Source organism: Dasypus novemcinctus, chromosome 12 (genome assembly GCF_030445035.2).
Source record: "Dasypus novemcinctus isolate mDasNov1 chromosome 12, mDasNov1.1.hap2, whole genome shotgun sequence".
NCBI lineage: Eukaryota > Metazoa > Chordata > Mammalia > Cingulata > Dasypodidae > Dasypus > Dasypus novemcinctus.
Genome location: NC_080684.1, coordinates 35,509,761 through 35,527,646, shown reverse-complemented (window position 1 = coordinate 35,527,646; position 17,886 = coordinate 35,509,761). Strand labels below are relative to the sequence as shown.

Genomic DNA, 17,886 nt, shown 5'->3' with positions numbered 1-17,886 from the left:
CATTTTGGGTGCCTCTTCATTTTCTTAACTAATCACCTGGCTTAAACCTCCCATATAATTTTGAATAGAAATGGTGAGAGCAGACTCCCTACCTTGTTCCTGATCTTAGGGAGAAAGCATCTAGCATTTTGCCATTAAGTATGATGTTAAGTATGGATTTTTCATTGATATCCTTTGTTATGTTGAATAAGGTCTGTTCTATTCCTAATGTAGTCAAGAGTTTTTACTAGGAAAGTATGCTGGGTATTTCTTCTATTGAGATGAATATGTGTTTTAGTTAGCTGCCAAAGCAAAAACAATGCATTGGGTTGACTTGAACAATATGAATTTATGGGCTCATAGTTTGGAGGCTAGGAGAAGTCCAATATCAAGGCATCATCAAGGTAGTGCTTTTTCCAAAAGACTGGCATTCTGGGGCTGGCTGCTAGTGGTCCTTGGCTTTTCTGTCACATAGCAGTGCACATGATAACCTCTCTTGACTTCTCAGTTCTTTTGACTTCCATATTCTAACTGTCCTTGGCTCTCTCATTTCTCTTTCACTCTGCTTATAAAGGACTCCAGAAATCCAGATTAAAGCCCAAACTGATTCATTTGGGCCATATCTTAACTTTAGTAACATCTTGAAGAATCTTATTTACAATGGATTCTTAAACCCACATGAATGGATTTAGTATAAGAACTTGCTTTGCTGGGTTACATAGCTCCAAGCCATCACAAAATGGCCTGTTCTTCCTATATGCAAAATACACTCATTCCTTTACAACATCCCAAAGCCTTAACTCATTTCAGTTACAATGCTAGGTATAGAGTTTCATCGGTTACGGGTGTGGTCTGTCCTGGACACAGATTCCCCTGTGGACCCCTGAAACCTAGAGAACAATTTGTATGCTTCCATTATACAGTAGAGGGACAGACATAGGATAAACATTCCCATTTCAAAAGGAGAAATTGGAAGGAAAACAGGAGCTAAGGGTCCCAAACTATTGTGAAACCAAGCAGGGCAAACTCCATTAGATTTCAAGATTGAAACTACTGTTTCAATATTTTCAAACTATTGTAGAACACTGTAGTGAAGACCCAACCTTCTTCAAACATTGGAATGGTGGCCAGTCTTTCTGGAAATGCCTGGACATAGGCTGTACCCTCTCTGAGCATTGATTGATTTTTAAATGTTGAATTCATTCTATTTTTGCCTTGTATCCAATCTCACAGTCTTTGAATAGCCTTTTAATTGGAGTTCAGACATTTTATATTTAATATGATTATTGATGTATTTGAGTTTAAATCTACCATCTAGGTACTTTACTTCCTATTTGTCCCATCTGTTTTTGGTTCCATTTTGGGTTAACTCAAATGTGATTTATGATTCCATTTATCTCCTTTGTTGTCTTTTACTTGTAATGCTTTGTTGTGCTATTTTAATGGTTGCTTTAGGGTTTATAACGTACATCTTATCATATTCAACCTTTAAGTGATACTATACCATTTCACATATAGCATAAGAACATTAAACAGGTACTTCATTTGTTCCTTCCCAAACTTTGTGCTACTTTTGTCATGTATTTTACTTCTACATGTCTTGAACCCCACGACTCTTCATTATTGTTTGCCTTAAGCAGTCAACTATATTTTAAAGATTAGACTTCAGTTTTTAAAACTGAATATTTTATAGTTACCCATGTGACTATTTCTGGTGCTCTTTACTCCATTGTATAGATCCATATTTCCACCTGGTGTCAGTTGCTTTCTGCTTGAACGACATCCTTTAATATTTCTTGTAGCACTGGTCTGAGAGTCGTGAATGCTTTCAGCATTTGTAGAACTAAAAAGTCATTTCATTTTTATTTGATAATTTCTGTGGGTAAAGAAAGACTTCAGGGGGGTCTGAACCAAAGAGATCTCCTTGGGCCAAGACAGTAGGCCTGCCCATGTGTGTGGAAAGGGCGGGTCTGTTCCTCCACTGGGGAAAAGCAAGCCCTGACATTTGTGTTCAGGAAGAGTTCTGCCACCCCAGCACTCGGAGAGGGTGCAGCCAGTGCCACCATCTCTGTGGATATCTTTGTGGAGATCCTGGTCACCATCCCAATGCTTGGAGAGAGTGCCTCTTCACCCCAAAATTCAAGGAGAGCAAGGCCACTGTGCAAGCACTTAGAAGGGGTGATGCTGCTGCCCCATCAAGCCTGGAGGACAAAACATGGATCCATAGCTCTCTCAGATCTTGAAGAAAATGGAGTTTGCCCTGCTGGATTTCAGAATTGTTTGGCACCAGTGACCCCTGTTTTCTTGCTCATTTCTCTCTTCTGGATTGGGAATGTCTATCCTATGCTTATCTCTCCATTGTATATTGGAAGCTGATAACTTGTTCTCTATATTTCTAAGGTCCATAGACAGAGGAGAATTGTGCCCAGGGCAGACCACACCTAAAACCAATTTTGATGAGACTTTGTACTTAAGATTGTTACTAAAATGACTTAAGGACTTTGGGATGTTGTGGTGGAATGAATGTATTTGCATGTGGAAAGAACATATCTCTTTGGCGTCCAGAGGGACTGTGGTGGTTTGGAGTTATGTATCCCGGAAAAACTTGTTCTTAAACTTAATCCATTCCTCTGGGTCTGAACCCATTGTTAGGAACTTTCAATGAGGTTACTTCAGTTAAGGTGTGGCCCAGCTCAAGATGGGTCTTAATCCTTTTACTGGAGTCCTTTATAAGCAGAATAAAATTCAGACAGAAATGCACAGAGACAGCAGCCAGAAGCAGGAAATCACTGGAACCTGGAAGAAGAGGGAGAGGCCAGGAGAGGCTGCCATGTACATTGCCACATCACAGAGGATTCCAGAATCAAGAACCAATGGCAGCCAACCCCAGAACACCAGTCTTTGGAAAGAAAGCATTGCCTTGATGACACTTTGATTTGGATTTCTTGTAACCTCTAAAGTTTACAGGCTAAACTGTAAGCCAGTAAATTCCCATTGTTTAAGCCAACCCATTGCATGGTATATGCTTGAGCAGCCAAGGAAACTAAAACATAGCTGAGTAACATTCCATTCTGTGTATATACCACATTTGATCTATTCATCTGTTGATGGACACTTGTGTTGCTCCCACCTTTTGGCTATTGTGCATAATGCTCCTATGAATATGTGTGCACATGTATCTTTTTGAGTTCCCATTTTTAATTCTTTAGGATGTACACTCATGAGTGGAATTATTGGTAATTCTATGTGTAATTCTCTGGGGAACTGTCGAAGTGTTTTTCACAGAGGCTGTACAATTTTACTTTCCCACCAGTAATGTACAAAGGTTCCATTTGTCAGGACTGTTTATTTTCTTTAAATTTTTACTGTGGTAACATGCATTCAACATAGTATTTCTCATTTTATTTTATTTTTTAAGATTTATTTTTATTTATTTTCCCCCCTTCCTCTCCTCCCACCCTACTGTTTTTGCTATCTCTGTTGTCTTTTCTTCTCATTTTCTCTCCTCTAGGATTCACTGGTTTCAATCCTGGAGACCTCTGATTGGGAGAGAGGTTCCCTGTCAATTGCACCACCTCAGTTCCTGGTTTCTGTGGTGCTTCACCTTGATTCTCCCCTTGTCTCTCTTTTGCTGCATCATCATCTTGCTGCATGACTCACTTGCATGGGACACTGGCTCACCACGTGGGGATTTGTGCAGGTACTGGCTCACCACATGGGCACTCACTTGGGCGCTGGCCTGCTGTATGGGCATACTTTCTCTTCTTCTTTTTCACCAAGAGACCCCAGGGATTGAACCCAGGTCCTCCCACATGGTAGGCAGAAGCTCTCTCAGGTGAGCCACATCCGCTTCCCAGTATGTCCCATTTTAAACACCTTCATTTATACAGTGCTGTGGTATTAATGATATTCACAGTGTTGTGCGTCATCACCGCCATCCATCACCAAAACTACTCCAGCACCCCTGTGGCAGTTTGATATTGTTTATGAATTCCAAAAAGAGATAAAGATTATGTTTGTAAACTGGCCTGTTCCTCTGAGCATGATAACCCTTTGTATTAGATTCAGCTGAGATGTCTGATTAAATTATATTATGATTAGGGCTTTGATTCAATCATGTCATTAGAGTGCAACTCAGCGTTGAGTTCCAGCCCCTTGTTGGGCTGGTAAAACAGACTTTCACATGGAAGTAGATACATAGAGAAGAGGATCTGGTGGCCCCGGGAAGAGAGATGAGCCTGATAGTTTACAGCTGACCTTGTGAAGAGAACATAGCTGCTGAGCCCAGAAAGAAACGAGCCCCAGAGGAAGAGTGACAAGCCCAATGCCATACTACAACTGAGATTGGAAGAAGCTGGGACCATGGAGCCTGAAGAGGAAAGAGGAAGGCTGAACCCTCGCGTATATCACCTGCCATCTTGATTCAACATGTGGCAACAGACTTTGGGTGAAAAAGTACCTCTTATGGTAACTTGAATTGGACGCTTTGAGACCTTGTAACTGTAAGCTTTTACCTCAAATAAATATCCTTTATAAAAACCAACAGTTCTGGTACTTTGCATTAGTACCCCTTTTGCTGACTAATACAATCCCAAACAGAAACTCTGCACCCATTAAGCATCAACTCCCTGTTTTCCCCTTCCCCTATCCCCTCGTAACCTGTAATCTCTCTTTTTCTGTAAATTTCCATATTGTAGTTATTTCATACGGGTTAAATCATACAATATTTTTGTTGTTTTATGCCTGGCTGGTTTCACTTTTTCAACATGACATCTTCAGGTCCATCCATGTTGTAGCATGTATCAGAACTTTGTTCCTTTTTATGTCTGAATAACATTCCATTGTAGGTACTACCACATTTTATTTATCTATTTATCTTTTGGCGGGGACTTGGGTTGCTTCTACTTTTTGGCTATTGTAAATAATGCTGTTATGAACATTGGTGTAAAAATATATTTTTAAGTGCTGCTTTTAATTCCTTTGGGGGTGTGTGTGTGTGTGTGTGTGTATATATATATATATATATATATATATATAAGTGGGATTATTGTGTTATATGGTAATACTATGATTAAATATCCACATTGGCAGCCATTTCACATCCCCACCAACAATATAGGGAGATTTCTGTTTCTTTGAATCCTGGCCAACAATTGTTATTTTCTATTTTGTTAATAACCATTCTAGTGGGTATGAAGTTGTATTTCACGGTGGTTTTGATTTATATTACACCAGTGGCTAAAGATGTTGAAAGATGTTGAGCATCATTTCATGTGTTTATTGGCCCTTTTATATCATCTCTGGAGAAATGTCTAGTCAGGTCCTCTGTCTTTTTTTTCTCTCATTTATTTTTATTCTTATTTTATATTTTTTATTTATATTTTATTCTTATTTTAAGGATAGTCTCAAAAGAATGAAATAGAACATATGTTATGTGCATTTTAAATTTTAATAGATACTGACAAGTTTGTTCTTAAAATGTCTGTGGCAGTTCACATTCCCACCAGTAAAGCAGGATAGCTGTGTATTTTGGAAAAGCTCCTTACAAGATTCTGATGTGCCACCCTTTTTAAGAACCACTGGCTCAGAGCAGCACCATATGGCCCCAGGGGTCCCTGACAGGGATGTTAAGAGAGAACTGGCAGCAAATGGGGAATGAGTGATGGGCGGTTTCCCTAGGGAAGGAAAAAAAAGTGTGTGTGTGTTTTTGAAATTAGAACAGTTGTAGGTTTACAAAAAAATATGCAGAAAGTATAGTCTTTGAATATATCCCTCTCACATAGAGTTTTCCTTATTAACATTTTGCATTAGTGTGGTGCCTTTACAATTGTGGAAACAAATTATACTTAAATTATAGCTCATACTTTACTTTATTGTTCCTCCTTCTGTTGTAGAGTTCTATGGGTTTTTCCCCTGGTAACTTATAAACAATCTAAAATTTCCTGTTTTATCCATTTTCAAATATACAGTTCATTGGTATTAATCACATTCACAAAGTTATGCATCCATCACCATCATCCTTTGTCAAATGGACACTTGGTTTGCTTCTTCCTTTTGGCAATTGTGAATAAACCTTTGCCTATCTTTTAATTGGGTTGTTATTCTCTTTGTTTTGGAGTTGTAGTAGTTCTTTATGTATTCAGGATATTAAATCATTATCAGATATATGATTTGCAACTATTTTTTTCCATTCTGTAGGTTGTCTTTTCAATTTCTTGATAACATCCTTTGCACAAAATTTTTAATTTTGATGAAATCCATTTTATCTGATTTTTTTTTGTTCATGATTTTGCTGTAGATCTTAAGAATCTGTTGCCTAATAACGAGGTCCTAAAGATATTCTCCAATATTCACTTCTAAAAATTTTGTACCTTTAACTCCTGTATTTAAGTCATTTACCCATATTGAGTATATTCTTTTTTAAATTAATTTATTCCCACCCCCCTGTTGTTTGTGTTCACCGTGTCTCTTTGTTGTGTGCTTTCTATGTTGTCTTTTAGGAGGCATCAGGAACCAAACCTGGGACCTCCCATTTGGGAGGGAGGTACTCAGTCACTTGAGCCACATCTTCTCCCTGCTTGTTTTGTGTCTTGTTGTGTCTCCTCATTGTGTCTCCTTGTTGCATCATCTCATTACAACATATTGTTGTGACATCTGGCTGTGTCAGCTTGCTACACCAGCCCTTTGTGTCAGCTCACTATCTTGCTTGTCTTATTTAGGAAGCACCAGGAACTAAAACTGGCACCTCCCAAGTGGGAGGCGGGCACCCAACTGCTTGAGCCACATCCTTTCCCTTGAGTATATTCTTTATTCTTATATATGGTGTGAGGTAGGGATCCAATTTGATTCTTTTGCATGTGGATATCCAGTTTTCCCAACATAATTTGTAGAAAAGACTATTCTTTCCTCATTGAGTGGATTTGGCACCCTTGTTGAAAATCTGTTGACCACAGATGGGAGGGTTTCTTTCTTTTTTTTAAAGATTTATTTATTTCTCCCTCCTCCCGCCCCCTCTCCCCATGTTGTTTGTGCTCTCTGTCTGCTCTCTGTGTCCATTCATTGTGTGCTCATCTTCTTTTTAGGACGCACTGGGAACTGAACCTGGGACCTCCCATGTGGGAGGAAGGCACCCATTGTCTTGAGCTACTTCCACTTCCCAGTTTTTCTGAATGCTCATTTCTGTTCCGTCAATCTATGAGTCAGTTCTTGTGCTGGTAGTACACTGTTATGTTATGTAGCTTTGGAATAAGTGTTGAAATCAGGAACTGTGAATCTTCCAAATTGTTTTTTTCAAGATGATTTTGGCTATTTGGGGTCCCTTGCCCTTTCATATGAATTTGATGATTGGCTCTTACATTTTTGCAAAGAAGGCTGTTGTATTTTTTACTAGGATTGCACTGAATCATTACATCACTTTGGGGAGTATTGACATGTTAACAATATTAATTCTCCCAATCCATGAATATTGGATGTTTTTCCACTTATTTACATCTTCTTTAATTTCTTTCAGGAATGTTTTGTAGTTTTCCATGTTCAAGTCCTTTTCAACTTTGATTAGGTTTATTCCTCGTGTATTCATTTCATTGCTATTTTATTTATTTTTTATTTTATTTTATTTTATTTTTTTTAAAGATTTATTTATTTATTTAATTTCCCCCCCTCCCCTGGTTGTCTGTTCTTGGTGTCTATTTGTTGCGTCTTGTTTCTTTGTCTGCTTTTGTTTCTTTTGTCCGCTTCTGTTGTTGTCAGTGGCACAGGAAGTGTGGGCGGCGCCATTCCTGGGCAGGCTGCACTTTCTTTTCACGCTGGGCGGCTTTCCTCACGGGCGCACTCCTTGCGCGTGGGGGCTCCCCCACGTGGGGGACACCCTTGCGTGGCACGGCACTCCTTGCGCGCATCAGCACTGCGCCTGGCCAGCTCCACACGGGTCGAGGAGGCCCGGGGTTTGAACCGCGGACCTCCCATATGGTAGACGGACGCCCTAACCACTGGGCCAAAGTCCGTTTCCCTTCATTGCTATTTTAAATGGAGTTGTTTTTCACTTCCTCTTCAGATTGTTCATTGCTGGTATAAAGAAACACAGCTGATTTTTTGTGTTGATGTTAGACCTTGCCACTTTGCTGAATTCATTTCTTGCTCAAGTAGCTTTCTTTTTGATTCTTGGGGTTTTCTATATATTGGATTATGTCATCTGCAAATAAGATTAGCTTTACTTCTTCCTTTTAAATTTGGATGCCCTTTATTTCTTTTTCTTCCTTAATTCTGCTGGCCATAACTTCCAGTACAAGGGTGAATAGCATTGGTGAATGTGGGCAGCCATGATTGGTTCCTTGTTTCTTAGGGCAAAAGGTTTCAGTCTTTCACTGATAAATATGACATTAATATCAGCTGTGGGTTTTTCATATATGCCCTTTAGTATGTTGAGAATGAACTTTTTTTCCCTAGTTTTCTGAATGTTTTTATCATGAAGGAATGCTGGATTCTGTACAAATGTCTTTTCTTTGTCAATTGAGGTGATCATGTGCTTTTATCCTCCATTCTATTAATGAGGTGTATTATGTTTAATTTTCTTATGTTCAACTACCCTTGTGCTCCCACAGTGAATCCCATTTGATCATGATGTATAATCTTTTTAATATACTGTTGAGTTGGGTTTGCTCATATTTTATTAAGGATTTCTGCATCTGTATTCACATGGGAAATTGGTGTGTAATATTCTTGTGATGTCTTTACCAGGCATTGTTATCAGAGTAATGCTGGCCTCAGAGAATGAATTAGGAAGTGTTCCCTTCTCTTGAATTCTTTGGAAGAGTTTGAAAGGATTGGTGTTAATTCTTATTTAAATGTTTGTTAGCATTCACAAGTATCCTGGACTTTCCTTTGGTGGATCATTTTGATTACTGATTCAATCTCTATATCTGTTACAGGTTTGTTGATATTTTCAATTTCTCCTTGAATCAATTTGGAAAACTAGGATTTTGGACCAGAAATTTTCCATTAGAGAGACAATTACTATCTGGCAATTGGACTTTAATTGAAGAGCTCCTTGGTTAATGGGTGGCATTTCCAAGGTAAATGGACAGCATCCTGTTTGGAAAGCTGCCACTCTTAATGAAGAAGGTTAAAAACCAATAAGCCCAATGGGAGCTGAATTGTATACTGTTTGCTTCTGTATTAGTATTTTTAACCAACTCATGGGTGATGGATAATTGCTTTGCCATATAGTCATGCAGATGTACAATGGAAAACTGGCCTATTAAAGGGCTTCCCTTATGGGGCATGGCCCCATGGAAATCACCAAGGGAACCTAAGGAGTACATTCAAGTAGGGCACATCATTGCCCATCAGGAGAACCTCCTACAGGAATCAGAAGGCATTTGGAATCTACAAGTGGTTATCCTGGTGTGCTTGCTTGAGGTGACCACCTGGGTACATGAAATGAGTGAACATGAGGGAGATGCAGCAATGCAGTGAGTCTAAATATATGCTTTTGCACTCTCTGAGGCACTAAATACCAACAAGAACTTTCCTTTCTGCCAAACAAGAGAGAAACTGAAGATTGGTAAGGTAAATAGCCTGAGGGGAAGTTACTGCGCTAGCAAGCAAGTCAGACTCGGGCCAGTTACCCCAGGGAGCTACGAATGGGTTCTGATAGGAATAAACACTTACTGTGGGCTGGGCCTTCATACCTGGTGGTAAATCCAAATGTTCAAAATACTAAAAAAGACAGAAGCAGTACCAGTTTGGACCATCAAGTCACAGTGCTTCAGATCATGGGATTAGTAATTGATTTTGAGTAATGATTTGATAGAGAATTGGAATAGACAAATGAAATATCTGTTGTCTGAAATAGAAGGGCTGTCCTACACACCTTTGTGAGTATGTGCTCACACTCAAAATGAATGGGGTTAAGGGAGGGTTCCCAAACTGATTGGGAGCCAAGGGGGAATCCCCTTGGGGGAATAGGAGTATGGGGAGGATGGCGATAGAACTATACTGTTCTTCCCTGAATCACTTCAACTATTTTTTTCTCTTTGTTTTTCCTCCACATCTGTGGCAATTTGAGATTATTTATGAACCCCCAAAAAGATGAGGAGTATGTTTGTAAACTGGTCTGTTCCTCTGGGTGTGATTCTCTTTGTATGAAATTCAAAGGCTTTAAGTTTACTTAATCATATCTGTTTAGGGCCTTTGATTCGACCACGTCAGTAGGGCGTTACTCAGGGTTGAGTCCCCGCCCCTGTGATGAGCTGATAGAAACAGATACTCAAGAAGACATACAGAAGAAGAGGAGAGAACTTGGTCATTTTGGTCTGCCATGTAATAAAAAGGAGAAGGCTCAAACAGCTAAAGTCCTGGGCAGAGCTGACCCAGTCGTCTGATAGTTTGCAGCTGAAGAGAACAGAGCCCTGAGCAGATGAGAAGGCCTGGAAAGAAATGATCTCTCTAGCCTACAGCTGGAAGAAGCTGGACCCACAGAGCCTTAAGAGGAGGAGGAAGGCTGAACCCTCACAGAGAATAGCAACCGTCTTGCTTCAACACATAGCAACAGCCTTTGGTTAGAAAATACCTCTTATGGTACCTTGAGTTGGACTCTTTAGGGCCTTGTAACTGTAAGCTTCTATCCCAAATAAAAACTTTTTATAAAAGCCAACAGATTTCTACTTCTTTGCATCAGCACTCCTTTGGCTAATACATCATCTCAACTTTCTTTTTCCTATCTGACGCAGTGGTCCCAGGACAAAGACTGCAACTGCAGATGCTGGAGGTAGGGATGATCCCTAAGCAAAAAACTGTAACTATACCCTTAAATTTTTATGTCAGACTTCCTAAAGGCCTGATGGGGTAGACTGTACCTTTACTCCCTCTGGAAAAAGTTGGTTTTGAAAGTGAATGCACCTGTATTGTCTAGTGGTTGAGATAGTTCACTAGTTCTTTATTTAAGTAACCAAATCTTATATGAATGGGAGTGGACTGAGAGGGAGGCACTTGCTAGACTTACACTGCTGCCGGTAATTTGGACTAGCACAATAACCGAACCTAACATCCCTTCCAAAGGTGGAAAAGTTTGGGTAAAATAGAATAATAAGTGGAGGGAAGGAGGAATAGTGACTGAGAGTAAAGAAATTAATAAGGGAAATGGACTTGGCCCAGTGGTTAGGGAGTCCATCTACCACATGGGGGGTCCGTGGTTCAAACCCCGGGCCTCCTTGACCCGTGTGGAGCTGGCCCATGCGCAGTGCTGATGCGCGCAAGGAGTGCTGTGCCACGCAGGGGTGTCCCCTGCATAGGGGAGCCCCACACGCAAGGAGTGTACCCGTAAGGAGAGCTGCCCAGCGTGAAAAAAAAAAAAGTGCAGCCTGCCCAGGAATGGCACCGCCCACACTTCCCATGCCGCTGATGACAACAGAAGTGGACAAAGAAGACGCAGCAAATAGACACAGAGAACAGACAACCCGGGGGGGGGGGGCGAATTAAATAAATAAATCTTTAAAAAAAAAAGAAATTAATAAGTGGGTTATGCAGTGAGCAAAGTCCATTATTTCACTGGTATCTCAAGAGAGGCTCAGAACAAGAGATGACATTGTCTCTTAGCTCAGTTATACCAGATGCTTGTAAGAGTGATGCCGTATATTGCCAAAGCCACTTCTTCTTTTAGAACTGAACAAGGTCGAGTGGAAGCCTGCATACCAGAGTGACATCGTTCTGGCAGAGTTTGGTCATATGATACAATGATGGATTGATTAACACCTGAGGGGGACTCTAGTAATGGGCTAGTATTTTTTCCTCTTATTTTTCAGATTATATCACCTACCATACTGTGATATAGTGTAACAGTTGCCTTGTTGGTAAGATTCAAGATCCTTCTGTAAACAAGTTTTATCACAGTACTGATATTGATGATCAAATGTATTGGGAGATTGGATTAAATTCTCCTCAGGATGTAATACTAATGGAGAACAACTGGCTAAGGAAGAAGTGGATTTAGGTAACCATCAGCTAACTTCTAAGCTAAATAGTTCTGCACAAGCTTATCATAAGGTACAAATAGTGGCAGATCGAAGGAGGAAATGAGTAATCAAATTAGTACACAAATATCAAAAAGTACGTAATGGCTTTACAGGACAGTTAGTTGTTTCTTTGCATTTATCTTTACTTCAGGCGGTGGACTTGGCCCAGTGGTTAGGGCGTCCGTCTACCACATGGGAGGTCGGCGGTTCAAACCCCGGACCTCCTTGACCCGTGTGGAGCTGGTCCGTGCGCAGTGCTGATGCGCGCAAGGAGTGCCCTGCCACGCAGGGGTGTCCCCCGTGTAGGGGAACCCCACGCGCAAGGAGTGCGCCCGTGAGGAGCACCGCCCAGCGCGAAAGAGAGTGCAGCCTGCCCAGGAATGGCGCCGCCCATGCTTCCCATGCCGCTGACGACAACAGAAGCGGACAAAGAAAGAAGATGCAGCAAAATAGACACAGAGAACAGACAACCGGGGGAGGGGGGGAAATAAATAAATAAATAAATAAATAAATCTTTATCTTTACTTCACACTGACTCCTCAAATGATAGACATGATCATTTTTCTGTGAGAGAGCTTTGGTCCCTGTTTTATCCCTTCACGGCACAACTACTTAGCTCCACTTTATCACAGATTTTGCCTGTGTAGGCGTTGGCTCACAACCGTCCTTTCCGCCCCCCCATTTCCTGAAAGCCTATCTTCCAGTGTCTAGCTCTCTGAGACAGCTTGATTTGCTTAATTCATATATGAGGTGTGATATTGGGGCATATTTGGGACTTGAAGTTGTCCTCAATGATATTGCAAGGACAGATGCAGGACATTATATATCCTGCCATAACTCACTGGATGAACTGGGAGAGAGTGTAAACTACATCATAAACTATAGCAGTACTCCAAAATGTACTCATCAAATGCAATGAACATACCACACTAATAAAAGAAGTTGTCAGTGTGGGAGGATTGGGGGGTGTGGGGTGTGGGGAGTGGGGTTTACCCACCCCCCACCCCCCCCCGTGGCTTTTGTGTGCTGTTTGCTGTGTCCATTCTCTGTGTTTTCTTCTGTGTCTGTTTTTATTTTTATTTATTCCCCCCACCCCTTGTGGTTTGCTTGCTGTCTGCTCTCTGTGTCCATTCGCTGCACGCTCTTCTGCGTTTTTTTGCTTGTCTCCCTTTTTGTTGCGTCACCTTGCTGAGTCGGCTCTCCACAGCGCTTGCGGGGCCCGGTGGCTCTCTGCAGCATGCAGACGAGCCTGCTTTTAGAAGGAGGCCCCGGGGACGCAAACCCAAGGCCTCCCATATGGTAGACGGGAGCCCAACTGATTGAGCCACACCTCTTCCCCCTCATATTTCTTAATGTAACATTTTGTGTGATCTGTGTATCTTTAAAATAAATAAATAGAAGAGCTTTGGCCAAAAGCCATGGGGTGTCCTGTACAGTAAAGAATTTAAGCCTGGGCTTTGCCTCTTGGCTTCTAGGAGGCAATTTTTAAGTCTTTGGAATGTCTTGCTTGACAGGAGTGCCTTTGTTTTCTTGGGGGCATTGGATCACACCAGATATTCTAACAGTGTAATTTAGATTGGGGACAGACCACACTGGAGGTCTAACTCTGTGATGCAGGGTAGGGACTTTCTGTCACGCAGTACCAGCTTGCCCTCTTGAAGAGCTAAAGACTAAGATCAGCCACGTAGGGAGTCAGTCATGTATACATGATAAAGCCCCAGTAAAAACTTAGGATACCAAGGGTCAGGTGAGCTTCCCTGCTTAGCAGCCCATATGTCACACATTGATACCAGGAAAGTAACATCCATGACTCCATGGGAAAGGACTGGGAGCTCTGGATTTGGAACTCTCCTGAACTCTGCCCTGTGTGACTCTTACCTTGACTGATTTTAATCTGAATCCTTTAGATGTAATATTAAGAAAAGTTTTCAGTGAGTTCAGTGAATCCTCTGCAAATTATTGAAACTCAGGTTGATCCTCTGAACTTGAATTTGGTACAAAAAGTGAATGTTGTCTTGGGGACAGTATTCTCTAATTTCAAATAAATAGGCAATAAGCAATTTAAGACTGAACGTTTGTAAATGTCTTTTTTTTTTTTAATCATCAAAAAAATTATGTATTTAGAATTAGCCAGCTGGACTCAGTTTAGATGATCCCAATTTTTTTGGCAACATCCAAAGCATCATAATCAGGAGCCAGTTGAACATATGCCTTCTTCTTTCCATCAGGCCAGATTGATCAGAGTGTTGACTTTGACCACATCATTGTCATAGAGCTTCTTCACAGCTTGCTTGATTGGTGCTTTTTGGCCTTGACATCCACAATGAACAGTGTGTTGTTGTCTTCAGTCTTCTTCATGGTTGACTCAGGGGTCAGGGGAACTTGATGATGGCATAGTGGTCAAGCGTGTATCTCCTGGGGGCGCTTTTCCGAGGATATTTGGGCTGTCTCCTGAGATGCAGCATATTAGGCAGCTGGAAGGTGGGTAGCATGCGGAATATTTTTTTGTAGCTGGGGATGCCCTTTCAGTATTCCCTTCTTGACTTTCAAAGCTTTTGCTTTGGCTTCGGTTTTAGGAGGAACAGGTGCTTCCTTCTTCACTTTTGGCGCCATCTTCGTGAAAAGACTGTAAATATCTTTATCCTACCTTCACAGTTGATGTTATAGGTTAGGTATAAAACTCCAGTTGAAAATTATTTTCTGTCAAAATTTTTAAGGCTTTGGTCCCTTGTCTTCTAACTTCTACTGTTGCGGTTGTCTAATACCTTTTCATCCTTGTTCATTTATATATGACCTAAATTTTGCCTTGGGAAGCATCTAGAATGTAGGCATATAGGAAACATTTTTTTTTATCCCCAGTGTTCTGAAATTTCATGATTGTATGCCTTAGTGTGAATTATTTTTCATTTATTTAATGGGTACTTGGTAGACACTCATTTGCTTTCATTCTGAGACATTTTATTGATTTTTGTTTGTTTGTTTTTCTTCTGTTTCATTTCTGGAGTTGTTAGTCATATATTAGAACTACTGGATATGTGCTCTAGTTTTTCATTTCATACACTTGCTCTCTTTCTCATATTCTTGTCTTTCTGCTCTGCTTTCTTTATTTCCCAACCATTCTATTGGATTTTTCCATTCTGCAATCATATTTTTAATTTCCAAGATGTAGCAGTTTGCTTTTGTTTATGAATTCCAAAAATAGATTTTGGATTATGTTTGTAAACTGGTCTGTACCTGGTTGTGATTAAATTATCATTAGGTCTTTGATTGGGCCACATCAGTAGGACATTGAGCCCCCACCCACTAAGGGGGTGGGGACTCACAGCTAAAACTACATGGCAGAGCAGAGAAGGTAGTTGGAGTTTTGATGCTGGAGTTTTGAGCTGGAGCCCAGGAAGAGAACATATAGGAGATGGACACAGAGAACTAGAGACAACTCCTTAGACATGACAGAAGCTCCAGGGAGAGAGACAGAGCTGTTCACCTGATAGTTTACAGCTGGAATTCTAAAGAGCACAGCAGCTGAGCCCAGAGAGAAATGGAGCCCTGGGAAGAGAGGAACCCAAGAAGCCTGAACTCTTGGCAGACGTTGGCAGCCATCTTGCCCCAACACATGGCCGTAGACTTTGGTAAGGAAAGTAACTTATGCTTTATGGCCTGGTAACTGTAAGCTCCTACCCCAAATAAATATCCTTTATAAAAGCAAACAGACTTCTTGTATTTTGTATCAGCACCCCTTTGGGCTGACTAATACACAACAGCTCTTCTTTATTCTCTGAATGGGCCTTTCTTATGCTATCCTGATATATATCCTGATAACGCGCATGCACACACACACATGCATACCCATATATAAACTTTCTGTTCTCTGTTTTTTCCTCAGGTTTTTTTTTTGTTGGTTGATTTGTTTGCTTTGGTCTCTGTCTTTAATATTAGATGTTTTCCTCAAATATCTGGAGTTCCTGGGCTGTCTTCAGATTTTCCAGGTAAAACAAAATATTGATTAGCAGTTCCTTTTGCTTAGATAGGACTTTTAGAAGAGTTTGGCTTAAACATAGGATTTTGGGGGTGGGCTGTATCATTTGAGGGCCTACAACCATCAGAGTATAGTTCCGGGTGTGATTCTGTCCTGCACAGCTGTTCTTTGGAACAATGGTTGCCTATCTCCATCCTCCTTCTTTCCTACCATCCCATGGAAGATTCAGTGGACATGGACAGAAGCCCTCTGAGGCCCCAGAACTATCTTTTTGGTTGTAAACTAAAGGCCAACAAAGGTTATCACTTTAAGGTTGATAATGATGAAAATAAGCACCAGTAATCTTTAAAAACGGTCAGGTTAGGGGCTGGTGCAAAGGAGAGTTACACATTGTTGAAGCAGTGGTGATGAATTATGAAGGCAGTCCAATTAAAGTACCACTGGCAACTTTGAAAATATCCATACAGCCAACGTGGAGGCTTTGGAATAATGCCACCTGTTGTCTTACAGTTGAAGTGTTGTTCCGGGCCTGTGCATATTAGTGGACAGCACTTAGTAGTTGTAGAGGAAGATGCAGAGTCGGAAGATGAAAAGGAGGAGAATATGAACTCTTAAGCTTATCTGCAAAGTGATCTGCCCTCAGAAGTTGTAGCAAGGTTCCACAGAAAAAAGTAAAACTTGCTGATGAAGATGTTGATGATCATGATGATGAAGATGATGATGGTAATTTTGATGAGGGGGAAATGGAAGAAAAAGCTCCAGTGAAGAAATCTGTTATAGAAACTCCAGCCACAAAATGCACAAAATTCAAACCAGAATGGAAAAGATTCAAAACCATCAGCACCAAAATCAAAAGGTCAGGAATCCTTCAAAAAACTCCTAAAACACTGAAAGGACCTTGTTCTGTAGAAGACATTAAAGCAAAAATGCAAGCAAGTATAGAAAAAGATATTTCTCTTCCCAGAGTGGAAGCCAGATTCATCAGTGACGTGAAGAACTACTTCCGGATGACTGACCAGGAGGCTATTCAAGATCTCTGGCAGTGGAAGAAGTCTCTTTAAAAAAATAATTTAAACAGTTTGTTAAAATTCTGTGTCTTATTTCATTTCTGTAACAGTTCATATCTGGCTGTCCTTTTTGTAATGCACAGTGAGAACTTCCCCTACAGTGTCTGATAAATGTTGTCCAGGTTCCTTTGCCAAGAATGTGTTGTCTAAAATGCCTGCTGTATAGTTTTTTAAGATGGATCTCCACCCTTTGCTTGGTTTTATGTATGGAATGTTATGGTAGGACATAGTAGTAGCAGTGGTCAGACAAATGGAAATGGTGTGAAGACAAACTATACATGTGAAATAAACTCAGTATTTTAATAAAGTAAAAAAAAAAACCATCAGTTTATATAGATCTTTTCTCTTCCTATGAAGGAATCCTGAGGGCTAAAAGTTTTGCTTCTATTTCTGGGAGCCAAGTGGGGAAAGATAGCTGACTTTGAAATATGATTTCCAAGCTTGGATCCAGGTTTGTAGGTCTTGAGATTTAAATAATTCGAGGTACTCTTAAGAAAATTACAAAATCACAACTTGAAAAAAAAATTGCTGAGTACCCCCAGAGAGCTGTAAAGGGGCTCATTCAAATGAGAGCCCTGAACCTTCATTAGCTACATGGTAAGTCTGCTCCCGATGTGGACTTTTATTTAATTCACATGTTTTTAATACAGCATCCCACCTTAGTTGTGTTTGATGTCCCTGAGTTCAGAGTCTCTCTCGTTCAACCTTTCGAAGACTAAACTTTCAGTCTTTTGCCAGAGTTAGGGAGAGGAAGTAGGATGAACTGTGCAAGGTTTGGGAGAAAAGAATATACTCTTAAAATTGCTTATCATATAAATTTTCCACTAATATTCTACTTATCCATCCCAGCCTC

General features: G+C 40.6%; 1 protein-coding gene and 1 pseudogene across 1 annotated transcript in view; both read left to right on the top strand.

The window, feature by feature from the left end:
- TMPRSS12 (transmembrane serine protease 12) overlaps positions 1-17,886 on the top strand; it is a 144,700-nt gene that overhangs the window by 50,610 nt on the left and 76,204 nt on the right. The gene's annotated exons all lie outside the window — the stretch shown is intronic.
- LOC101443018 (nucleophosmin pseudogene) lies at positions 16,183-17,027 on the top strand (annotated as a pseudogene).